This window comes from Rissa tridactyla, chromosome 1, assembly GCF_028500815.1.
Source record: "Rissa tridactyla isolate bRisTri1 chromosome 1, bRisTri1.patW.cur.20221130, whole genome shotgun sequence".
NCBI lineage: Eukaryota > Metazoa > Chordata > Aves > Charadriiformes > Laridae > Rissa > Rissa tridactyla.
The window spans coordinates 72747027-72772890 of record NC_071466.1 but is presented as its reverse complement, the minus strand read 5'-3'; the positions used below and the strand labels follow the sequence as shown (position 1 = coordinate 72772890).

Here is a 25864-nt window from a genome sequence, read left to right as displayed (position 1 = left end):
GCATCTTGGCAGGATGGAGCTCCTTCAGGAGCGGGTCGGCTCCGTTGCAGACCCTCCTGTTGTGCCGCAGGGCACACACGGGCACATGGACGGACACGTGGACACTCGCTGTCAGGGTGTTGCGTTTTCGGTCAGAAAGGTTCAGGCCTTGTCTTGATCCTCGTGCAAAAATCCTCCGTGCAGTCTTTCTGCTCTGAGCTCTGGGCTGAAGTTGGCCTTTGCTCTTTAAAGCGTCGCTTCTCGTTGGTATTGGATCAGTTGCTTTTCACTGCTGCCTCTGAAATGGGGATCTAAAATAACTGACTGTCCTCTTCAAGGTACCACGCAGGAGGGATTTCATCCCTTCCATTAGCAAGTTAGCTGAACACCGTTAGTGAGGAGCTTGATCTGTTGATTGATACTGGGAGGGGCAGACACCATGCCTAAACTTCGGAATTTTCTCTCTGGCGGGTGGGAGTGTGTATGCCCCAGCCATGCCACTTTTTGTGGCGTGGTGAAGGGGTGACCTTGTTGCATAAAAGGGGTTTTTTATTTATTTTATTTTAGCGTCACAGTTTAAAGGCTAATTGGAAAGATACAGAAGTGCTTAAAGGGCTCCTTGTGGAGGGCCCAGCAAAGGCCCTTTGTTCGGCGTGCAGGCTCCGGCCTGGCTCACGTGATGGCAGCCAGGGGATAAATAGCGACAAGACACATGCAAAGCAAAGGATTTACTTATCTTTACAGCCCCCCCACCCCCCCGGCCATCTCCCCCACCCTCACCCCGCCACGGGCCCTTGGCTCAGGTTTTTTTTTGTGGGTTTTTTTTTTTTTTTTTCTGTTGAGCACGATCCAGTTCTCTCTTGTGCGGTTAAATTTGGTGCGGGGCGAGGAGGGGGAAGGAGGACGGGGAGATCTCCGTCCGAGTTAAGATGAAGTTGCCAATGACTTAATGCTGCAGAAAGGGCAGTTCTCCAGACGTCTTTAGGATTTTAATGAGCATAGCTGATGGTTCAGTTAGGGCTTTTTTTTTTTTCCTTTTTTTGACAGCTTGCTGATACCCATCCAGGAAACCTAAATGCAAAAATCATTCGTGGCCGCACCATTGTCCCTTCTCCTCCTCCTCTGTTTCCCCGGGTCCAGACGTGCTCACTGTGGCAGCAGCCATGGGTGGGCTGTCGGCAGACGCTGGTGGGAGTGGAGTTTTCTGTCCCATCGAGGTGCTGCACGCTGGTCCTGGTCACAGCTCCGCTTTCTGCTGGTGGGGATCTACCTCTGCCAGCAGATACCTGAGTGATTGATGCTGGTGCCTGGGTTTCAGAGGAGCGTGCTCCTACCAGCCCTCTGCATGAGCCATCTGTCTTTAATGACCTCTCCAGCAGGGTTGGAGTTTTTCCTCCCCTCCTCTCTCAGCAGACAAGAAAATTTTCAGTATTGTGCCTGGCGGTTTCACGTTACAAATGCTCTCAGATGGCTTCTCATTTTGTTGGCCATTTTTTTGACCACCTTGTACTGGCTGTAGGGAAGGGGGAAAAGCTGTTCTTGGGGGCTGAGGCTCGACTGCTGCCCCTGGGTTTTCAGCCTTCCCTACTTCTCCTCCTGTTTTTCAAGCTCAGTTTTAAGTCTCGGTTGCCAAGTGCATGAAATGAGATGGCTAGACCTATTCGAACCTGAACTCACTTGAACATTTTAAACTTACCAGAACTGTATTAAGGGATTTAAAGCCTCATGGCCATTTCAGAAGTACAGCAGGTATTAATTCCCTGAGTTCCATCGTTAATCTTTACGGAGGGAGCTGGACCACTGCATGCTTTTGTCCTGTGTTCCCTATATCAGATGAAAAGAAGAGGTAGGTAAAATACAGCTTAACAGTTGTTTGGTGCAGGTCTTTTTTTGCTTTGTTTTGTGGGGGTGTCAGGAAAGAAATGGAGGGTGGCACAAAGTTACCTGAAGCTTCTGAACTCTTTTGGAGGCCGCCAGGGAACATCATGTATGGGAAGGGAGTGTGAATTCTTGGCATCGCTGGTCTCAGGCTGGCGATCAGCACAGCTTACAGCAGCCTAAAAAAGCTGTGAAAAGGCATGTTTTAGGTTATGCGTGGGGTTTTTTTTAATCCTTTTTCTAGGAGTTAGGACATGTCTCTGCTTTGTTTTAAGGAAAAAATGAGTAGGCATCAGTGACTAGCCTTTCCCGTGTTGCATACTTAACCAGATATTATGTAAAGCTCTTAGGTACTGTCTTTTTTATTCAAATAGGAGATCCAACCTTCCCTTCTAACCCTGGCCTCCAAGATTTCTAGGCATTTGAAAGGTAGTGCTATTTCAGGTGCAGGTTGGACTTACTGCCGTGTTCCCTTGTGGAGCATCGTGGTTATTCTGCTCAGCTCATCCATCTTCTCCTCCGGGTGGCTGGGCTTCAGGGAGGTCCTGAGCTCGCACAGCTCTGCGGATCCTCACAAAGGGTTAGGCCTGCCACGGGTTTTGAAGAAAACAGGCCTCTCCCACAGCTTTTTATACTCAAGTTTAGTCAGGACTTCTTGCAACTTACGCTTTCAGAGCTCTCGGTTCTTATGGGAAGGTTTATGTTTTGTGGAGAAAGCAGGCTACTGGCCCTGGATGTTCTATGAGGCTGCCATCAGAAGAGAAAATAGTTGTATGTAATCGTTAGTGTCAGATACTGCCAGTTGTTACAAATGCAGTATTACACATTATTATCCCTCAGTGCCCTGTAGTTGTTACTGAAAGTGCCACTGTTCTGTTCCTGATGCTGTGGGGGGGCTTGAAATAGCTCCTGGTGGTCCTTTTTTTTATACGCACCACACCCCCCCACACACCTCATTTATTGCCCCCATGGCACAGCACTGCTAAGTTTGGCAGCCATCGGCACTTGCGGTTCCCTGCCTCCGGAGAAGGGGATGCCTGGAGAGGCTGAACCCCAAGGGGTTGGAGCAAGCCACGTTTCCTCCTCCTCTGGCTGCCCCAAGCTGATGTTTGGGAGACCTTGGCTTTCATGATGGGTAAATTGCAGTGAATGTGCCCTCTTCACTGCTGCCTTCATCTTGTTAGAGGAGCACATTCGTACCAGATAAAATACGTGGTTGTGGAGGAAGCAGACTGAAGGAAGGGTTTTTTTGTGTGCGTGTATGGCTTGGACGAGAATCGTTGAAAGTCTCATTCTCTCATATAGGTTTCTTAATTCATTCCCAGAGGGTGTGGGACCCACAGCACAAACTTTCAGATGTGACAAGTGTGACTTCACATTGCCCACGTTTTTTGGGAGGGCTTAAAGAAACTTGTTTTTTTGGAGCGTGCACAGTTTCTGCCTTCTGAAAATCACTGACCACTGCTTTTTTTTCTTTTTTCTTTTTCTTTTTTTTTTTTACCTTTGAAATAACATTGAGTGTTACCATTTAATCTTCCGCAGTACTGATGCTGCCAAAATGCCATTGCCAATGTGATACCGTTCCCGCTGCTGCACGCAGGGACAGCGAGGTTTTGGGAGGCAACGAGGTTTTGGGAGGGGAGCAGCTTGCTCCCTCGGTTTCCCAGCGTTCCTGCTGTGCTCTTGCTGGGGGACATGGCTTGTCCTTCTGGGCTTTACCCTGCCTGCCATGGAGAGGCCTCTTTGGTTTGGGCCCCGTGAAGATGAAGCTGGCGGAGGTTTTGGGGTGCTGTTAAGGGTGATGGAAGCCTGGGGGGCTGGGTAGTGCCAAGCTGGCACCTGCAGTTCACCCCCAAAGTCCCAAGGCCCTGGTGTCTTGCATCTCTGGCATCGCCTCCAGCGAGGTTGCTGATGGTGCTATGCTATCAACACATTTGCCATTGCACTCGCAGTCACTGCTCCTTCTTGAAAATACCAGACTTCCTCTCCTGACTTCAGCAAATGTCAGCTTTTGTTACTAATCAGTGTTTTCTTTTCTCCCCCCCCCCCGGCTCTTCCTGTGAGAAGTCCCTGTGCCAGCCTTGAGAAGTGTGCTTGAATTTTCATTCCTGTAAACATGGTACTCCCATACACTGACTTACAAATCTCATGGAAGCATCTTATGCTGTTACTTGGTTTTGAAATATTTCAGATAGGCTCTCATTGTCTGTGGCAGCATGCTTACTTATTTATCCAGGGTGCCCTTTGGCCGGCTGAAGGGCTTCAGTCATTTTTGGCTATGCTTTGCTAGGTCTTTTAAGTGTGGTTATCAAGCATGGTTAGGCACGGTTTAAAATTCTTACGGCTGAGCAAAATTACAGCACGCTTCTGCCAGCGTTGTGGTGGGAGCCAACTGGTGTTGGGGCTGTCGGAAAAAACATGCTTTGAGATGAGGGACAGCCGCGATGGAGATAGGGGTGCTCGGCTGGGCGGACCTGTGTTACAGCCTGGGTTGACCACAGCCTTCTGCGCCATCAATAGCCACCGAGAGCTGCCCTGCCTCCCTTCAGGGAGAAGGAGGCTTTGGAGATGAGACATGAGTTGATGGAGGTTGACGGTTGATGGAGGAGAAGCAGGAGGAGGGAGCGGAGGGGCTTCGGCATTGCAGAGCGGAGCGTGATTCACAGCGCCGGGCACAAGCCAGGGCAAGAATAATCTGTGTTCATCTGTGTCATCCTGCGCTTTCAGTAGGCGCTTTCCATAAGTGTTTTTTATAATAGCAGGTTAACCTTCCTGAGGGGAAAAAAAACTGCCTAGCGGTTTAAGAGTAAAAGTCTGGCTATTGTAAAAGAAAATATGTTTGTAGCGCAAATGGATAATTATCTCCCAGAGTGTGGTCTTATCTATTCTCTGTTCTCAAAGGATCTGATGATACCATCTCAGTGGCATTTCCTCAGGAAAGTTTGTAGCTCCGACGCCACCCTGGCCCTGCTGGTAATGCAAGCCCCAAGCCGCTGGGAAGGGAAGGGGTGGGGGGGAGAAGGGAGCATGAAACGGGCATGTTTTCTGAGGGGGATGGGAGGAAAAACAGGATCCATTGCCCCCTTCACCTCTGCCTCGCACCCAAGTGCGCCATTGAGCCCGTTGGGTGTCCCAGGGTGTAAGCCGGGGTTTGGGCACACATACCCCTCGGTGCCTTTGTCCGGGCAGCAGGAGCCCTCGCCTTCATGCGTATGCAGCGTGCTAATCGCATGCATGTGATCGCCTCTCCTTTCGGTGTCTGGCCTAAGTTACTTAACAACCAGCAGATTAACTTTAGGAAGATTTCCTTTGGCTTGAGGGGGAAGCCTGTTCTTTCCTCCCTAAACAGGGCACTCAAGCCTTACGTAAGAGACCAAAGGTTTTGACCAGGGTCCTTAGGTATGGGATGCATGGCGCTGTCTTGTGTTGCTGGGCTTTTTAAAAGCATAAATCACTTGAAGGGGTTTGGGACTTCTTTCTCCCTTTTCCTCACAGGCAAGATGGGTCAACTGCAAACTGTGTTAAGGAAATTAAGCATAACACCTTCCCTCGCCCCCAAATCAATAATTTATGTGTACGTGTTTGGGTATATACATGTGTGTATGTGTATGTACCCATCTACGCATGCACAGATATACAATCCATTCATATAAATCAATCCATTCGTATAAAAGTAGAGCTAGAAAGAGTCTCAGGAGATCATCCAGTCCTTCCCTGTGCCCCAAGACTGAATCACTTTGGTCTGTCAAGGCTGTTCCTGATGGGTGTTTTGTGTAGCCAGTGGTCTCACGGTGCTGCATTCTCAGGCAACCTATTTCCATGTCCCACTAGCTCTCACTGTTGCGGGTTTTCCTTGTGCCAAGCCTGAATCTCTACCAGGCAGTCCCTGGGTTTCTGGAGTTATCCATCATCGATAAGGAGGATGCTGTAGCCTGTAGCAGCAGCCCCCTGGGTTTCCAGCTGATAAATGAAAGCCAGCAGGAGTTTGTGCCTTATCCGCAGAAAAGGCATTATTTTTGGTAGGAATGCCGCCCTCGTTCACCCTCTCTTTTTGGAAAGCCCTCACCCTGCCTGCTTGCTTGCTGACAGCAGGCACTCAGCCTCCCAGCACAGCAGCACCGGTTTTGCCTCTGAGCGATGAATGTTCATTTTTCCTTTCTTCCCCTGCTGCCTGGAACTCCAGAGGAGTGATGGGAGTTTTCTGCTGGTTTAGCTTTCAGAACCGGTGGCTTCTGCTGCTGCTTCAATTCTCTGGTTCTTTAAGGGCAATAAAGCTGGTGAGGGGTCTGGAGCACAAGTCTCATGAGGAGCGGCTGAGGGAGTTGGGGTTGTTCAGCCTGAAGAAAAGGAGGCTGAGGGGAGACCTTATCGCTCTCTGCAACTACCTGAAAGGAGGCTGTAGCCAGGTGGGGGTCGGTCTCTTCTCCCAAGTAATAAGCAACAGGACAAGAAGAGACGGCCTCAAGTTGTGCCAGGGGAGGTTTAGACTGGGTGTTAGGAAAAATTTCTTCACCAAAAGCGTTACCAAGCATTGGAACAGGCTACCCAGGGAAGTTGTGGAATCGTCATCCCCTGGAGGGATTTTACAGGACGGGTGCTTAGAGACACAGTTTAGTGGTGGTTTTGGCAGCGTTCAGTTGATGGTTGGACTGGATGATCTTAAAGGTCCCTTCTAACCTAGACAATTCTGTGATCTTATGATTCTATGCTGTGCCTGAGCCTGGGGGCTGGAGGTGTAGGGAGGGGAGCCATCAGGCCTCTGCTCCTGGCAGCAGCAGCTTGCCCTTGGGTTTTTAGCCATATCCTGAAGTCACACCCGCAGATATCTGCTCAGGTCTCCTCTGAGCGAGGTGTGAACCGCTGGCACACTGGCGGTGGGGTGAAATGCGGGTATGAGCTGTGACTTGCAGCAGCACAGTCTGCCCAAGGTAGATGGGCTTATTTTGACAGCAAGGGACTTGCGAGGTGTTGGTGCAGAGACATGGACTTCCCATCCCCACTGCTTCCACACCCTGCTCTCTACTTACATTCTCAGATGCTTTCTTACCCTTGGCTTTTGCCCATTTCTTGCCTGTTCCCTCTTGCTCACGTAGCGGCTTCCCTGCTTTGCCTCCTTTACCTCCAAACAAGGATGGGAACTAACTTTGTGCAGCTTGGCTGAAGCTGCAAACAAAACAACCATCTCCTAAACACCCACTTTTTTTTGGTGGGCGAGGCAATAAACCTCTTTGAAAAGAGCATTATCACCACTCTTGCTTTCCTCACTGGGGATTGATTTTTTTTTTTCTCATTTTTTTTTTACAAATCTGCTTTTGATAATTACTGAAAGTGATCAAATGACCTGTGACTTTTTGCAAGTGATCCTGTATGTTTAGAGAAGTAAATCCTGGCGAACTAGACCTTTTGGTTTCATTATGCATTAAAAAAAGGTGACTTGCTCTGCCCATAAACTGTACCAACCTTTCTGTTTCCCCAGCTTCAGCTGAAAGGGTGAAGTCAAGCTAGGAAAAATAGTCCTGCATTCATCTGGCTAAAGTGAGAGAGCCTGCTTTCATAGAGGCATGTTTTGAAAAGGCTTAAGTTACTCTTATGTTGTCCTCAAAAAACAGAATTTGTTTTCATAGCTGAGGACAGAATAAATGGATTTCTTTAAATGACAGTATTTTTAGTAAAAATGTGGGGAGTAGAGTAGTAATAAAATTGTCTGCAGCTGAGATAACATTTTATTTTATTTTATTTACTTATCTTTTTTTTTTTTTTTAACTGGTTGAGAGCTAGCACAAGGCATTGTCTTTGCATGAGCACAGCAAAGAGGCGAGGTGCTAATTGCAGTTCTCCAAGAAAGGGACAAAAGCTGGAGAAGCTCCACTTTGCTGGTGAGCTCCTGATCTTTATTAGCAGCCTGTGATCCAATCTGCTCGCTCTTCTTGGTGGCATTGTTTTCTTCCTCCTTACCGTGTTACAAGATCGTTTGGCCATCCATCCATCCATCCATCTTTGAAACCCATAGGTGTGGTAACAGAAGAAAAAGTCATGGGACCAGGAGTCTGCCTCAGCCTTTCCAAATTGCTTCTCAGCTCCGTGGCACCTCACTGAATACCGCGAGACATGCCTGGGGAAAGGTAGATATTTCTCTCCTCCTGATGGGGTTCAAGCACAGCTCCAGTCACACCGCACAGTGGTAGTTAATTATGAAGGCGTGCTGAAAGTGATGTCCTTGGCAGCAGTAACTTTTTCTTGTTGAACTCCTTGGCATGGAATTGGCTTTTAGCAACCCAGTACTCGTGATCCTACTTCCTTAATTTATAAATATTAAATTAGAAGAATTAAATGTCTTCTGATTTTAGTCTTTAAGCTAATGAAAGTGAAGTAATTCATGGTTATGGATGAACTTCTATGTAAACCGGCTGCTGTAAAATACCCTGCCAAGTAGGATGCTATAACAAAGTAAATCCTATAAGCCCAAAGCTTAATTATTGATTTGATTTAGGCATATATACAAATGCTAAGAAAATACTGTGAATTTGGGTTCTAGTGTAAGTTGTAATTCAAGTTGTAAAACAGTTTCCCTTATGAGCCTCAGACTGAAGACCCTCAAACTAACTGATTTTTTTTTTTTTTTCTTCCCTGTTTTGTCTGAAAGTTTGCATCTCGCTCGTTCTCCCTAGAGATGCCTTTGAATGTTTGGGCTCCATGGTTTTGTTTGGGCCTTGGAAATCAGGAGGGAGGTGGGAGTAATTAGTTCCCCTCATCTGATTAAATTCTATCCTTTCTATTATAGTGGACTATAGCAAATGTTTTAAACTAGAGGAGAAACTGTCATTAGAGAGATTTTGACTGCACTTGAGATGTGGAAATACTCTTGTATTTATAGAGCGGTCCTTCAGTGGAAGAGTGCCCTGTGAAACTGCCTCCAATAGAACCTCACAGTATTTTCTTAAAACCAGAAGAGTAAATAGTATCACAGACACTATTGGTTAGAACTGCAGCAATCCTGACAAAATTACATTTATAGGGAGACATTGTTGATAAACGTAGTCAAAATTTTGGGCACGGAAATCCTCCTTTTTGAGCCTTGAAACAGGAGGAACAAACTTCAAGCTAAATATAAGTTGAGTTGTTTCAATATAAGTTTCTGTCTAAGAAGTGGGGTTTTTTTTGGTTTTGGTGGTTTTTTTTGGTGGGAGGGTTGTTTTGGTTTCTTTTTTTTTTTTTTTAATATGTTTTTAAATTTTGTGGCCTCTTTTTGAATACCACAGCTGCATTTTGACTTCTTTACAGAACTTTTTACTAATCCTTAGCAGCACTCTAGCATTTTCCCTTCCAGTTTACCAAGCGGCTGGGAGCTTGTGGGACCTGAGCATTGGACATAACACAGCCAGGTGAAAGAGCTGAATTTGCTGCAACAGTTGTTCAGGCTAGGCCTTTTCCAGGCTGGCATTTCTGTCCTAATTGGGGCAGGATTTAACTCCCGGGAGTATTTGCTATCCGGAATAGCTTGGGTCCGCATGCTTTCCTGAATGAGCACATCAGCCTGTAAGCTGTTTGGGCTAAGCGGTTTGCCTGTGTGGGTGGCTGAACGGTATCGAACACAATGACGCTTTGGTCATGATTTGAGGCCACCGAGTGGTACTGCAGTATAAATAAGAAATAAATTGTCGCCGAGCTCCACTCCCACGCTGAGCCCTTGTAAATCCATTCAGTCCCAACAGGCTGTTGTTCCAACTTTAATTAGCGTTCGGCATGAGCTTCCCCCAGTACCCAGACCACATCGGTAGCTGTTGGAGCGGTGGCAGCCTTATCTCTTCCCACCTTTTTTGGCAGAATTAGCTTTCTGCTTCCCTCATGCTCCTAATTGAAGAGTTCCTGTTGAGTTTCCATTGCGTTCGGTCCCTCTGTGGTCTCCCTGTGCCTCCGTGTGCGTCTACCCAAGCTCTGGGGATGCCGTGAGCTCCTCTCGTCCGCCTGGAGCGCGGCTCCATAGGGAAGGGTTTCGGCTTCCTCTGCCTCACGCTGGGTCAGGTCCTCAGGACGTGGCTGGTGGGGAAGTTGTGTGGGCTGCAGGCTTCCTTCTTCACTGCTGCCTGAATGACATCATCACTGTCTGGTTTTGGCTGTTTCCCCATGGGAGCTGGTGACATCATGTTGATGGTTGGACTCGATGATCTGAAAGGTCCCTTCCAACCTAGAGAATGCTACGATTTTCGGTGATGCAGGAAGACTGCCTGGCAAACCCAGCCTTGTTCATTTATTCCTGTGGACAGCTTTGTACCTTGAAAATAACCTGCAGAACATCTGCATGCAGGGGTGTATTTACTCATGCTATAGACACCAGCTGTGAAGTTTCTCCCATCCGTGCCTCTCCCTAGACAGTTTAATTTAATTCCTGGCTTGCTGCAGCTGAACCTGTGGATGTGGGAGTCGTCAGTTCTACTCATAGACCCAGGGCAGGCTCTCGCTCAACCTCTGCTCCTTTTCCTAGCATTTTTTGAGGTTTAGGATCCTCTTTGATCTTTAAATCACCTAGGAAAGAGTGAACTGTGTAAACCCGAAAGTACTTGGTTGTTCTACTCAACAAAAAAACCCCTCTGCTTTTTTTTTTTTAAGTAGCTTTATTTTTTTTGCCATGAATTTTCCCTTTGCTCTGCTTTAACTGTTGGCATTTGGACATATTAATATCAAACAGATAACCTGGGGGGATATAAAATAGTTATTTATAAATGCTGCACGTGTAACTTCCGCATTCTCTACAACGTCTTGCTGTAAGCTTGGTCGTCTTTTAAAATGCAGGAAACCCAATAGTTTAAGAGACATGGGAAAAAGCAGGTTGTTGGTATCAAACCCAGCTTCGGAAAGAGACAGGAGGAGGAGTGCTGGGAGGAATTTCGAGTGACGTGAGGTCAGGTATGCATTAGCACTGGATGGTGCTTTGGTGACCTTTGTCATTCTGTTGAATGACTAATCAAATAGATAGTTAAATGCCTTCCAGTCCAAGTTGTTAGTCTTCTTTTCCCAACAAAGAGAAGAATAACACAATTTTAGCCCACTGTGCTGCTCCCTGCTGTGCTATAGTGGTGGGAAACTTGGCGTAGGGAGAAGATAATTGGACTGTTGCTCTTTTTTTTCTTTTTTTTTTCTTTTACTATTCTGTTAAATTCATGATGCACTTCCCTTCTAACTGATGCTCATTATATATAATCTTGTAAACTGCCCTGCTAACACTGCTAACGGCATGATTATCTCCAGTTGTTCCTTAGTAATGTTCTAATGAATCAGAGGCGCACAAAGCACCAGGCAGAGGGTGAGTTTAGGACATAATTAATGATGTGCCAAATATCTGCCCCTCCTGGAGGAGGTGGGGAGGAGGGTGACAAGTCCTCCGTGCTGGATGTGTCCTGCAGTTTCTTTAGATAGCTGCAACTCTTGTGGCTGAGGGGGGAAGGAGGACGAGGATGTCTGCCTACTGAAGGGTCACAGGAGTGGTTGGCCACACTGAAGTGCTTGGTGGTCCTCCATCACAACATCGAATAAATCGTGACCCAGGGATTTGAGCATCTTTTACTTTTGGAGGAGTTCCTCGGGATCCTACCCTGCCCTGCAAAAGTTGGCATTTGTGGGGAGGGTTTAAACCTGTGGCGAATGCCGGGTGGGTTGCGGGGAACAGGAGAGGGTCCCTGCAGGCGGAAGGTGCTGCACGGCCTTGGGTTTCTCCTTGTTTCTGGAACCTTCTTCCTTGGATTTGCAGAATTTTAAAATAATTTGGCATAGAGTGAGCCATCGGTTGAGAAGTGTGGGAGGAGTTGGCCTGAGTTAAAGGCAGTCTTTTTCTCACCACCCCTGAAACACGGAGCCTTCAGAGGATTTAGTGACTTCTAGATTTGGAAACAAGAACACCTTAGGTTTGAAAGTACACCAGCAGCTCCAGCTCTGGGACAGGCAAGGTGCAGAAGTGACAGTGCTGAAGCAGTGGAGTTTTGTCCTGAAGGACAAAATGTCTCTGCAGAGAGCGAATTCAGAAATTTATTTCATTTTGCTTTGCTTTCAGGCTTATAGATAAAGATCTGCATTTTCTCTACATCAGCAAATCTCGGATTTACAGTCTCTTGTAGATGTCCAAATAATGCCGTTAATGTTTATTCAACAGATCTTTCTTTAATAAAATAGCTACTTATTCTAGAGACTGTCTTAACCTGCTCAGTCCTTCTTGCTATACTGAAGAGCAGTGAAAGTATTATCAATAATCCTTCCCATAACCCCTTTCTGCCTTTCCAGTTTTAACATAGAAAGCATTTAATATTCAGAGGCTCAAAGTTATAATGCATATACTCCTTGAACAAATCACACCACCTTTTCAGGAGTAGGAGATGGTTTTTTTTTAAATTGGAGTAAGAGTGAAAAATTAAAAAAGGTGGAGGAACTCATGTCATGTGAAGAAATAATAAACAGCAGCCTTATTGAATAAGCCGTCCTCTTTTTTTTCATCCCACCTGCCGAATTGTGGCATTGTTTGCGGCATGCCTTTTTACGAAGGCTGGGAAGCTGTGACTGCTGTTAAGCCACTCGTGTGTGCTTTGTTCCAGCCATGTCAAGGGACTTCCTCAAACCCAAAGGGATTCCTCCTGCTTCCAGGGGCCACTGCAGCACTGCCTTCAAAACTTGGGTGCACCCAGCTGGATACTGCTTTTGAGCTTCTGCACCAGGGGATGGCTGGTGGTGGCATCGCTGGTGGTGGTGGTGGGATGCTCGCCTCCCCTCCACCCTCATCTCCTCTGCTTCTTCTCACCAAGGAGAGGTATGCTGGGACATCCTTCCTAGCCCCCATCATCTGCTCCAAAAGGATACAGATCTCTGATAGGTTTTGTTCTGTTTTCTGCCTGCCTTGGTATGTCCCACAAGGCATCAATCACCCATATTTAGACCGCACAAATTGAACTGCAGGATGCTGCAGTCCGGGCTTGGCCGATGGCTGGAGGAAGGGGAAGTCTGACTCCGTTTCCTCGGTTTTCCCTCAGCACTCATGATGTTGTTGCTTTGCTGCTGTGGTGTCGGCCGCTCTCCTCCGGATCTGGCGAGGCACCGAATGTGCCTGACGCTTCTGCTGGAAGTGTCGGCTGCTGTTTCCTGGTCTCAAATGGCCGTTCAGCACAGAGGAACTGAAAATGCTCGCAATAAGGCACCAGTCCTGGTAATATTTAGCTGTTCCTTAATATGTGATCTATCTGTAGCGGCTTTTACCCAGGAACATCAAAGCACTTTTTTAAACAAACGTGAATGAATTACGCCTGACAACACAATTATTAAGTTAGTTAGTATTTTTATAGTTTAAAAACAAAACAAAACAAAACAAAAACAACAGAGGAAATTTGAGTTACACGTTCAAAACTGCACAGGAAATCTATGGCTGGAATGGAAGTGTGTCATCTCCTTCCAGACCTCTCTTCTTGACATGCTTTCTCCCACCTCACAGTATCTCATGGTGACAAACATCCCAGATTTGTGTGTATTCATGCGTCTCCTTCAGTGTGCCTCAAGTTTGCTCAGGATATCAGTCACTTTGTGAACTTTTCTTCCCTGAATGGTTTTGAAGCATGGTTTCATGGCAGAGCTGGAAAACTAGATTTGGGCGTGGGGTAGGGGATCAATGTTTGGAGTCTCTCCTGGGAATTGGCTCTCTTGGATTTTATCAGTGTTCCCATCTCCACGTTGTCTTCCAACCCCAAACCCATTGTCCATGGGAGGACCTTTCTGATGCTTCTGTATTCTCTTGTAAGCAGAAAGTTAGAGCTACCTACTGGGTTTAACAGGAAAAAGAGATGGTTGGCGTGTTCTATCTTTCAGAGCAAAGACAAGATGCAAGTGTATGCTCTTTATCTACTGGATGCTAAGGCTGCTTCCTCTGAGGAAGTGGAAGGTGGTACAAGAAAGCCATTGCCTAATTTCTGTAGTAGCAGACTTTGCAGGATGTGGCTTGAAAAGAGTAGAAAGAAGCATTTGCAAACTGGGAAGATTTAGGGAAGTGGTCATAAGGGTAGAAATACAGATGCCGTTTGGGTCAGGCTGTCACTGCACGCATGAATTGAAGGAAAAATGGGAGCAACGCTAACATCTAAATGTATATAGAAGTTTCTCCACAAATAATTTATGTGTGTGGAGGTCCTCTGGCACAGCTGCTGGTTTCGGAAGTAGTTTGGCTGAGAGCTTATGGTCTGCTAAAGAGTTTTGCAAAAACATTTAATAGATATTTGTTTCTTAAATTTTAAATTTTTTGTTATTGTGCCTTTTCATTTCAAGGGCCTTAACTATCTTGGGTTTGTAGATTTGGGAAGCGCCTTGCATGTTTCGCATATTGCAGCAGACAAACAATACAGAAATTTGTTTTTTTCCCTGTCTTTGAATGTTGGGATGAATTTGAGGTACCTGTATTTGAATGTTGACCTTTTAGTCATGGCCAAAGTGGTGGGAAGGACAAGTAGAGTCCAGTCCTGGAGGTGCCGGTGTCTAACTGCGGTGTAAAGAAGCGTTGTTAACTCTCATTAGTGGCATCATTAAATGGATAAGCCTTCTTTAAATCTAGTTTTGAGGAACCAAATTATCTTAATCTTGTATTGGCAATAAGTCACTGACACTGTTGAGACAACTCTTTTTTTTCCCATTAGGCATGAAATTTGGCGCTCTGAAGAGACACTCTCCTCTGTAAAGAGCACATAGGCGGGTTGTGGTGGTAGCTGGGATTGCTAAATGCTGGAATTCCCTCATCCTTATAATCTCCTGTGCACCCATTTGTTTCCTGGGCTTGTCTGCTCTAATGGCTTGCCGTCATGTGTTGGCTTCCTAGTAGTGGCTAGGCAGGCATCTTGTGTGAGGGTTATAATGGTACTCTTTTTTTCTCCCCCCCCCGCCCCCCTCCCCCTTTCTATGGCTTCCAGCTTACTGGAATGAGTGTCACTTCTTTAGGTCATGGTATATCCATGAGAGATTTCTTTGTCTGAGTTTTGATGTTTAAAGCGAGCAGAGATATTAGGAAGGAAGCTCTGTTGGTTTCCCCCCCCCCGCCCGCCTTCCCAGTTGATTTTTGATTGCTCGTCACTCCTGCCTCGTCAGTGGCCGAGTGAGTGTCACATGCGATCCAGTATCAGGTAATCTTGATTGAAGAAAGAAAGGCTTTGCTCATCATTCACAAGGTGATTCTAGCTGGGGGAAATGAAATCCTAACAATACTTGAATTTATTAGGTATTCTCGCTTGAGATCCTCTTTTCTGAGATGAATGGAGTCGTCATTGTTGGGAGTGCTGAAGATCTGATGTGGAGGGAGGGATGAAAGATAAGGCTGTATCTGCACCTACATGCTGTATCTTCAGCTCTCTTGCCATTGACCCATCCACCAGTAAAAATTCTCTTGTTTTCTTGCAGTCATTACCTTCTGTCTCCCAGGGCTCTGCCAAAGCCATAGCATGGCATGGTTCCCCAGGGTGGCCAAGCCAAGCTGGACTTGCAGACCTCCATCCTGGTTCCTCGCTGGGGCTCGTGCGTCCTCTCTGCCGTGTTTCTGACCCACTGTCTCTTGTGTCTCTTCCACAGGGCAGCCTAGAGAAATGTAGCCTGAAGGCCTCCTTTTTAAGTGAATTTCCTCGAAAAATCAGACTTGATTTAAGCATATCATGTATCTTCTAGTTTGTTTGCTTGGAACCTATTGGCACAGACCTGCCCATGCTTTGAATGATTTCTGTCTCGAGGCAGAGCTAAAACTTGTCATTAGTAAGTGTGTACTTATTGCTGAGTGTGTGACACATTCATGGGAGTCATAAAAGTAAACCAAATTAACTTCTGCCTGCAATGAACATGAAAATGAAGACTGGAGAGCTGGAGTGATCTACTTTTAATTCCCATTAGCAGGTTTTCCTGATCATTTTGTATTGCTTTTACTGAAGCTGAGGATGGATCTTGAAGATTTTCATGTAGCAGTCAACCGGACTGTTCGCTTTTTCTCGCTTGCTCCTTCTTGTTGAATTTCACCCACTGATTTCAATGCTAACTATAAATGCAAGTGGCAAACAGTATAATTAAGTAGATTAAATCTCTCTTAGCTACAGGCTTGTTCACATAATGGAGAAATGTTGGTTTTCTTTTTTTTTTCCTTTTGCTTTGGAATAGCGTCTCCTGAAATTCTTAAACTAATGAGCAGACTAAATGGAAGCTGTGCATTATCTGTTTTTAAATGTGTACAGAAGATGGCTTATAAGCTACTGAAGCATTAGTAAAAAATGAAAATAAAAAGCAGAGTCATCAAAATCAATCAAAATAAAATCAAGCTAATTTTGCTAAAACGGAGTGCTGGCATTTGCCAGTAACTTGCATTTGCTTATTTTCTCTGCCCCAGCCATTCGGTTGTGTATTTAGGAACCTGTGCTCTGTGCTCTCTGCAGAAACTTGGGTGTAACAGCTCCTCAGTTTGAATTTTTTTAGGATCTTGGATGATTTTGCCTCTGATTCTGTTAGCTTTCCTTCTTTCTTGGTTGCACTTAGGATTTGGGGCAAAAATCAGAAAAGGAAGCCCCTGTAGCTTTTCACTGGTGTAAGGTACAAGCTCCTTCCCTTCTTTCTCCAGTACTGGGCATCTTTCATGCTTCCAGCTTTGAATTCTCGTGTTTATTTGAACTCTAGCCCAGTGTAGTATCAAATTAAGCTTTTGGGGTTTTCTTGATGTTTCAGATGGAAATTCATTGGAGGCTCTGAGCCTGGTTTTGTTTGTTTATTTTCTTTCCAGGCATCTCTGAGATGTGCTGCTCTTACTCCTCATCCAGCTACAGCACAAGAAGTGCCCTAGCCTACTAGGCTTGGGTGTGGGATGGGCTTCTGACTTCTGACAGGGTTCTTTTTACTTGTTTTTGTCTAAAACATCCTCCCGGGCCCTGATCTAGGTGTAGAGTAAGGCTTCTGGGACAGACCTGTGCATCTGTGGGCACCTGATTGCCCTCTGTCAGGCTATGTGTAGCTACAGTGGGTGCCCCTGTGGTGCCTTTGGGAAGACCAGAAAGCCACCAGCTTTCCCTTGGAAAGAGCCGGTTGTCGGAGCCTGCCTCCCTGCCATAGACAGAGTCAGGCAGAGGTGAGTGCTGATGGAAAACATGTTTTGGGGTGTGTGGGGGTGTGTGTGTGTGTCTGTGTTTTTCACCTTCAGTGATTGTGGAACAGCATCTTGGCACAACTTTACTGGAGTTGGGGCTGCCAGGGTCACCTAGGGATGCACCTTGATGGCTTCCCCTGACCCTTCTTTCCTTGATGCTCTGTAGTTTCTGGATTTGAGTAGTTTCCCTGGATGGTGAAGTACCCTCATCCTACTGGGCTGGGGGGTGGGATGGGCTTCTGACTTCTGTCAGGGTCTTGTCGCCCAGGGCAAGTGATGCGGGTGGTCAAGTGGTGGTTGGTGCTCAGGTTTAGAGCATCGTGCCATAGTCAGCACTTAATTCAGCTGTGCGTTTGATGGGGCTGCCTCACACTTGGCATAAATATGCATCTGTGCGTGTGGTGCCTTCAAGCATGGCCCATAATTGACAGCACGTTGCACTAAATCTTATCTTGTATGTGCTTTTCCTGGTAATCCATTGGTTCAGTGGAATTACTCTAAGTGTTAAGTATTACTCTTCCTCGTGTTTTGAAAGACAAGCCCTTGGACTTGTTATGAATTCTACTTTGACAGCAGTTGCAATAGCTGTGCATTGTATAATTGAGCAATCAATTCCAGCATGCTATATTGATGTTTTCAGTGCAGACACATGATTATAATAAACTGTAATGCTCTTTCAGTAATTAGACAAGTGGCTGTAAATTTAAAAGGCAAACTTGAAAAGTACTGGAACTTTCGGAAATCCATTTTTATTGCAATTTAAAGAAGAATTACTTTGTTTTAACTCTCCTCAGAGTGTTGTGATTTGGGACAGGCGCAGCTGGCATACGTAGACCCCTCCCCAGCATCTCGGAAATCCAGTCCTGCTGGTGATACAGCATTCAGACTGATGGAAAGGATTTTGCTTTCTTTCCCTGACGTGGGGAGAAGGGAGTAGAAGAAGTAGTAGGGCAGCATCACAGCTGATTTAATTTTGTTTTCAGTGCATGACACTTAATTGGAAGATTGCTTAATTCTAGGAACTGCTGTTCTGCACCACCATACCACAATAATGTATTTAGGTCATGGCTGTAGCGTTTGGTCAGAGTACCTGATTGTGTTTAACACAACTGTTTTCCAGATTCAAGTGATGATTTCTTTAAATATTAGGTAGCTTTTGAGGCAGCATTGCTCAGACTTTCCTCTGTAGGTAGGCGTGCATACATCCTAGGAAAGTGTGACTGAGCAAATACCTCAAAACAAGCGGAAGGTTTCTACTTTTTAAAAAAATTTGTTTGTTTCCAGTCCCCTTCTCCACTCCTTTTAAGGTTGGAAGTGGTAGAAAGGAATGATAAAAGATTAAATTTGGCTACAGCTTTAGCATTATGTGTATCTGTGTTTGCAGGGTTACGAATTTTTGAGTTTAAATTCTGAGTAGGATTAAGCAGTGTTTTCACTTGTGTATCCCTAGCCAGAAACTGCTCCCTCCTACTGGAGGTTTCTGGGTTGTTTCCCACCTGCGTCTGTCTCTCAGCTGCAGTGGCCGAGGTGACCGGTTATTTTGCAAAGACCCATGTGGCAGTAGGTGGTGTGCTGGCTCCAGCTGTGCCACGAACCAGATGTGATTGGGTGCATCCCTCTCAGTCAGATCCGTCTGCTCTTGGAGACACCAGAGTATGGGCAGATATGTGGGCTCTTTCACAATTTTGGAAAACACCCAGCCGAGGATGGAAACTTTTGGGTGTGTAGGGCGCTCCTGAGTTGGGGATGAACGATTGCTGGAGCAGTTTTTTCGGTTTGCCAGGGGCTGGGACTTCAGTTCGAACTGTTTACAGGCTCCCATTTCCATGTCTGTATTTAGGGCAGATGAGCTGATGAGCCAGGAGATGGTCAACCTGCTGTTGTCATCGGTAGGGCCGGCCCTTTGCCTGCTTCCTTTGTGTTGTGCACTTGCCCTCAGTGAGATGGGACCCTGTCCAGGCTCACGCCATGACCCGCATCTCCCCCCGACGTGAACGTGGCTGCCGGGATGCGTGTGGGGCCAGAGGGATGGCCTGGATGCCAGTGCGGTGGCTTGTGCCTCATGATGGAGGACTGTATGGGGTTGAGGCACCCACCACCCCTTCCTTCCCCTTCGCCACTTGGAAAGTGGTGCAGCATTGAAGAGGTTGGATGGATGGTGATGCTGGGATAAGCTGCCTGGCTATAAGTGATTATAAAATGTATTAGTTGTCCTTGGTAGGCGAATTTTGCTCCTTGCTGCTCTTTTGCAGTCCGGGGCAATACTAAGTTGTCCTATTTGTACCAGTTTGGTGAATGATCTACAGGCAAAAGCTTGGCCTTTCCGACTAACAATTTTTATATTACACCTAATGAAGAGTTGTGCTCCAGAGTAGCGACTTGCGGTCTGCAGGAACAGCTGGTGTTGGATCAGGAGCCGAATAATACTTCTGTGTAGTGTCATGAGAAAAGAGTTTGGTTTTTTTTTTTCACCTCCAAGTGCAATTGTTATTAGAAATACTAAGAAAAAAAGTCTGCAGTGTTTATCCTACCTACAGTTACAGAAGGCGTGTGTACTGGGGACTAAAATCTCACAAATCCTTTTGCACCGAAATAACTTCTGCTTAATCCGCATTATATTTGTACCCTGAGCACACGGCAGGGCGGATGGGGACCGGCTGCAATGGCAGCAGCACCGTGGACCTTGCTTACAAGTCCTCCTGAGGAATTTCTTTCTCTTTTTGTTTGCCACAACTTGGTTTGCGAAGGCCCATAGTGTGTTATTTGAGAGCAGTGAACATGTTTTGACTAGTTTTTGTGAGGCACTTGGTGTGTTCTTGAGTACTCGGTAAAAAGTAATAATCGGAGAACGCGCAGGCTCCATTTCCTTAATGAATGCTGTTTTTTTCCGTGGATTAACCTGGGAGCCCAGTATGTTGCATAATGGCTTTTCTGTCATGTGGCCCTTTCAAATAATAAACACGGTGGCCACAGACTTTTGGAATGCAACCTAAATACTACCCAGGTAACCACCCAGAGGAAATTGTCTTCATTTTGGTCCTTCTTTTGCTAAATAAATAAATAAAAGGCCCGGCGACCCCAGAGGTTGGGGTTTTGTTGCTGGCAAGTCGGGTACAGAAAGGGTTGTTAGTACAGGCTTGGATTTCTGAGTCAGGCTCCCCGTGCTGACGAAGCAGAAATAGTTTGAGGTCTGAAAATACTGCCTGAGTATTTGAAAATAGTTCTTGTGGACACAAAGCTGTTTACAGATCACTCGCTGGCCACGTGCCAATTTCTCAAGGACAAGGTGGTTTTTTTCTTTTTTTTTAGTTGCTTTAGAAGCACAGATGTACTTGGCAAGGTATCAGAAGATAAAAATGCTGGAAAGAGTCTTCTGGTGTTCTTGTTTAATTAAAATACATATAACTTCAGGCTAAATGTGTGTTTTGCATCTTGCAAACAAGTTGGGAAAATATTTCTTAATTTGCTCTTACGTACAGGGTCATAGTATAAAACACAGTCCCCGTTCGCGTGGCTGCTGCGCTGGCTGCTGTGATAACTTTTTAAGAATGCCTCCTCTGTATTCCACCAGCATATCCAGTGCCCTAGAAGATGCATTTTAGTTTCAGCTGTTGCTGCCTAGTAAATTATGGCTCCCAAGCCCATAGTAGCTAGGAGATATGGCTAACTGAAAGTCACACTGGTGATGTTCGTAACGGGCTAAAGGAAAAAGATGCAGCCTGTGTCTGCAAAAAACCCTAAAACCACACAGTTCCAGTCCTCCTTTGTTGTGTGTTGTAGCACCGGAGGAATATTGACAGTTGGACTGGAATTTCATTATATATATGTTTTTTATGTATTATCTATTTAAGAGTTCATTAACTTCCTTACTACTAATATTCTGTAATTCTTTGAAGGTTGTGGGTATGAAATCTTTCATTTTAACCATGTTGAAGTAAAACTCATTACGCAGCCTGACTTCCCTGCTCTGCGCAGCTGCGTTGTTCCACCGGCATGCTATAAATGAAAATAGAGCTCCTTCCTTTTGCCCCTCATTAATATTAAGCTGTCCAATGATAGCTTTGGATCCTCCCCATGCCGTGTGTGTGTGTTAGCATCTTGTGGTGGGTACAGCTAGACAAAAGGCAGGATTCTCTTGGTGGGGTCAGCCAGATGTGGCAGCGTGTGTGTTGGGCTCCTCCTTGTCCAGCAACAACAGCAAACTCAAAAATGCATTAAAAAGGCACAAAAAAGCAGTAGAGCCAATCGTTCACCCTTTCCCCTTCCCCTCCCACCTTTTCTTTTGTGTTTACAATGAGATTTTGTACCTTCCAAAATAATTCCCCCATTTGTTTAGTGTACTTGAAATTAAAGAAGTTGTTGATTTCTATTTAATACCCCTCCCGGTGCTTTCTGGGTGGGAGGCTGGTGGATGTTGTGGGACGGTGCCCTGGGCAGAGAGGCCCCCCACCCCCCCACCCCCCCCCCCGCGAGCAGGGTAGCCAAACGTGTGCTGTCCCTGCCTGCCAGATGCCACCCGGTGAGGGACACTGTCCCCTCACTGCCTGGGGTGGCCGTCACCGGTGGTTTCTCGGTTGGTGTTGGTTATGGAGCTTCATGTAGCTCTTGCTGATGCTTTTTTTGGCAGTGGACTGAATGTAACAAGGCTGGTGGGGTGTGCGTGGGCTTCGTTTTCCTTCTGTCGTGGCGTAATGACCTCTGACAACATCTCCCAGCAGAGGGTAGTCTGCTTACAGCAGCCTTGGTGCATGGCAGGGAGGGGCAGGGACTATGGTTTTGATCTGCTGCCCCCCAAGAAAAGTGTGTCTTTTGTGGCATTTCTATATACCTAATGCTTAACTACTTAAATGTGTCGGAGGCATCTCGCCTCGTGTTTCAGGAGGCGTGTGCCCAGCACCGCGGTGGTTTCTCAGCAGCTTCTCGGTGGTGAGCAGAGTGAAATAGGCCCAGGCTTGCCTGGGTTTGCAGAGGGCCTTGGTCACAAGGTGTAAATTACTCCGTTTGGTGCATGTCCAGGGGTGATGAGTTAAATGTCGATATGAATTCATTTAAAAAGCAAACAAACAAAGAGAAGCAGCCCCGGGCTCTTTTCATCCAGGCTTATTTTGATGTCACTCTGGAGAAGTGTTGGGGGGGCTCTGCCCTCTATCTGCTGTCTCTCTCAGCTAAGGAGGCACCTGTGTTGTTTCGAAGCCCCCATCTGCCCATGTGGGGACCTGGGTGGGTCAGTTTGGGCCACACTTGGTCTAAGGTAGAAGCAGTGGATGGTGCACCACATCTCTCTGAAGTGACACCCTGTGGTTGTGATGGTGGGGTGGCACCTGGTGAGCACAGGGTTTGCTCTGGAGACCTGTGGTGGTCCCCTTCAACCTGATCAACGCTGGCCCTGCTGCAGGGACTTCCTGTGGCCATGCCACCAAAACGGGCCTGTCTGTCCTTCAGTTGGTGGCCAAGATCCAATGGAGCGTGTTTGGTGATGAAAGGGGCTGCTGAGGTGTAAAATGAGAAATGATCTGTATCTTTAGCCCATGTCATTTTGTATCTACAAGCACATGTTTTATCATTTTGGTCTTAATTCTTCTCTTGATGTTCTCCATCTGGCTTGTTTTTAGTTATAGTTGCCAGAAAGAAATTGTTCTGCATAAAAGAGACCATTGCAAGGCGTCCGAAGAGACAAATCAGTGTTAGGAGGGGTGAACTTTGTGACTGGTAAAGACGTTAAGGTAGGAGGAAGAACTGATTTGAATGAGAGTTGGACACAGCACATTTTAGCTGATGTTTCCAGAGGAAGCCAAATGTGCGCTGAGCCAACTGCGTCCACGTGGGAGGTGTGCCTCTATCTGGTTTCATTGTTTTGTTTTAGTTCTAGGGGTTTTTTTGTGTCTTTCGGTAGTGTCCCAACTAAATTACCGAGGTATGTTTAAAACCAGAGAAAAGTGCAAGCAATAATAAGGTTAGAGGCAGCTTTTCTCTTTTTGGAGGGGGCTGAGGATGGGAACTCCATTGTAAGAGAAAGTGGGTACTGGTGCGTTTAGTGCAGGTTGCTAAATCTGGGCATAGCCTGGTGGTGGCTGGAAGTATGGGATGAGGATGGCTCTTGAAGAGGATATTTTCCAGGCTGGGGACTCAAGCCAGTTAGCTCAAGTAGTCCCTGTAGAAGAAGCATTGAATCTGGGGCAGGAAGCTCTGGGTGGCCACCTACAGAGCAGTAACGTTTGATCCAGCAGCCAGCTGATGGCTGGGGTGTCTGGTGGAGGGGCAGCACTCAGCAAGGCATATTTCTTTCAAAAACTTCTCAGTGGCCTGAAGTTGAGGTCTTATGGAAGAATGCATTGCAGCCTTGCTGCCAGTGTTGCCAGCAGATCCTAGTTCATTGACCTTTCCTGCTCAATATTTGGGAGGAAGAAAAAAGACGGAAATCTGTAAGCTCCACATGATAAGGGAATGTTTTGTGCCATTTGAGCTAGGAAATACATAGCCATGGGGGATCCCAGTTGGCTGAATGGACTGGGATCGGCATGACTGGGTAACGAAGGGTCAGCCATAGCCTTAAACTGCACCGCTGCTAGACCTTTTACCCGCCTCCTTTCCCCTGCAACATCCCCTTCTTTTGGCAGCTTTTTTTCATCTGTTGCCTAGTCACACATCTCAGTGGCTGTGAACAGAAATGGGCGTAATTGTCAGGCCTCACTTTGGCAAATCTGTCAAAGGGGATTTGGTACCTCCTGCTGATCGGTGGGGTGAGGTGGACAGCTGGGCAGGGTGCTGGGAGTCATCAGAGACGCCTCCTAACTCTGAGATCTGCTGTTGACCTGTTGCGATCCTGGGAAAGTTCGATTGTGGCTTTCTGCCATGGTTTTCCCACCGTCCTTTCCCCCCTCCTCTTCTTTTCTTTCCTTTTTCCTATTTAGGCAATGAGCTGTTTGGGAGAAGGAAATGCCTCTGGTAATGTATATCCAGCATCTTTCAGAGTGGGAAAGCTACCACAAAACTAACAATCGAGGTGAAAAATCAGTCCGTAGGACTCTCTTTTTCCTTACTAGCGGGTAACATCTTTTCACTCTATCCCTGGAAGTACTGGACTGATATTAACTGTGCATCTTTCATACTTCACAGAATGCAGTACTATGCATGAGTAAATTGTCATTATTATTTCTTCAATAGACAGCTAGTGAGCCTGTGGATATCCAAAGCAGGATAGAGAGCATGTTGTTTTCTGTTTTGCTTTCCAGGCATTTGATGTCAAAGAGTTAGAGGGAAAACACAGAACCCTCTCCTGTCTTTGACTTAAACAGTAGGAGTCTTTAATAGCTTCTGGTTGGTTTGGGTTTAGAAATCGTCTAACAGGAAGAAAGAACATTGATGTTGGCCTTTTTTTCTTCTCGTGCGTTTCTGCAGTGATTTGCCAGGCTTTTGTAATGAAAATATTATCCCTTTTTTACAAATTTATCTTCATCACTTGAGCCTGTGACTTTTTAGATTATTTAGCTGATACAGAATGCTGTATCAGTAGGAACAGCATTATTTTGACTACAGATGCAACTAGGTAGACTTTTTAGAATCATAGAATCATTTAGGTTGGAAAAGACCTTTAAGATCATAAAGTCCAACTGTAAACTTAACACTGCCAAGTCCCACTAAACCATGTCACTAAGTGCCACATGTACGTGTCTTTTAAATACCTCCAGGGATGGTGATTCAACCAGTTCCCTTGGCAGCCTGTTCCAATGCTTGATAACCCTTTTGGTGAAGAAATTTTTCCTAACACCCAGTCTAAACCTCCCCTGGCACAACTTGAGGCCATTTCCCCTTGTCCTGTCGCCTGTTACTTGGGAGAAGAGACCAACCTCCACCTCTCTACACCATCCTTTCAGGTAGTTGTAGAGAGCAATAAGGTCTCCCCTCAGCCTCCTTTTCTCCAGGCTGAACAACCTCAGCTCCCTCAGCCGCCCAGAGACTTGTGCTCCAGACCCCTCACCAGCTTCGTTGCCCTTGTCTGGGCGTGCTCTGGGGGGACAATTACCTACTCCTGCTGGCCACACTATTCCTGATACAGGCCAGGATTCTCTTGGCCTTCTTGGCAACCTGGGCACACTGGTGGCTCCTATTAAGCTGGCAGTCGAACAACACCACCAGGTCCTTTTCTGCTGGACAGCTTTCCAGCCACTCTTCCCCAAGCCTGGAGCACTGCATGGGGTTGTTGCAGGACCCGGCACTTGGCCTTGTTGAACCTCATGCCATTTGCCTCAGCCCATTGATCCAGCCTGTCCACATCCCTCTGTAGAGCCTTCCTACCCTCAAGTAGGTCGACATTCCACCCAACTTTTTGCTTAAGAACATTTTCCATCTTACTATTTGTTTTTAACTGGGGAAGTTGCTTTCACTTTGTGCCTGTCCGTTTTTTGCCTGTCAAAAATGCATATTCTGTTTCCTCTACAAGCATTACTCCCATCGCTTTTCACAGGGTAGACTTAGTCTTTCCAGGGAGTGGGGTGAAATGTCTTGTAGAGTCCAAGTATTCATAATGCAAAGTCGGTTGGTCTGCAACTTTCTGTGTTGGCAAGTGACAAAAAGAGCTGATGGTAAACATGGATTCAAATAAATAAAGTATCATTTATTGCACTGGTGGTGTGCAACCTAATAGCAGAGTATTGCTCCATGGCCTATTGCCTCAGGCTGGTAGGAGTTTAGGGTCAACTAAATGAGAAGCAAACTGAAAAGTTAATTTTGGCATGGGGGCGTTGTGCAGCGCTACTAAGAGGTGGTACCATGGTGAGTTTTCACTTGATGACATGTTTAAATCTAGCCTGCTGCTTCTCTGTACGATGTAGCAACTGAAAAGTGAACTAGTAGATTTTTTTTTTTTTCAACTTAGTTGCTCTT

At 46.2% G+C, this 25864-nt stretch overlaps 1 protein-coding gene across 9 annotated transcripts in view; it reads left to right on the top strand.

The window, feature by feature from the left end:
* Positions 1–25864, top strand: part of MAP4K4 (mitogen-activated protein kinase kinase kinase kinase 4) — a 167045-nt gene that overhangs the window by 47146 nt on the left and 94035 nt on the right. The gene's annotated exons all lie outside the window — the stretch shown is intronic.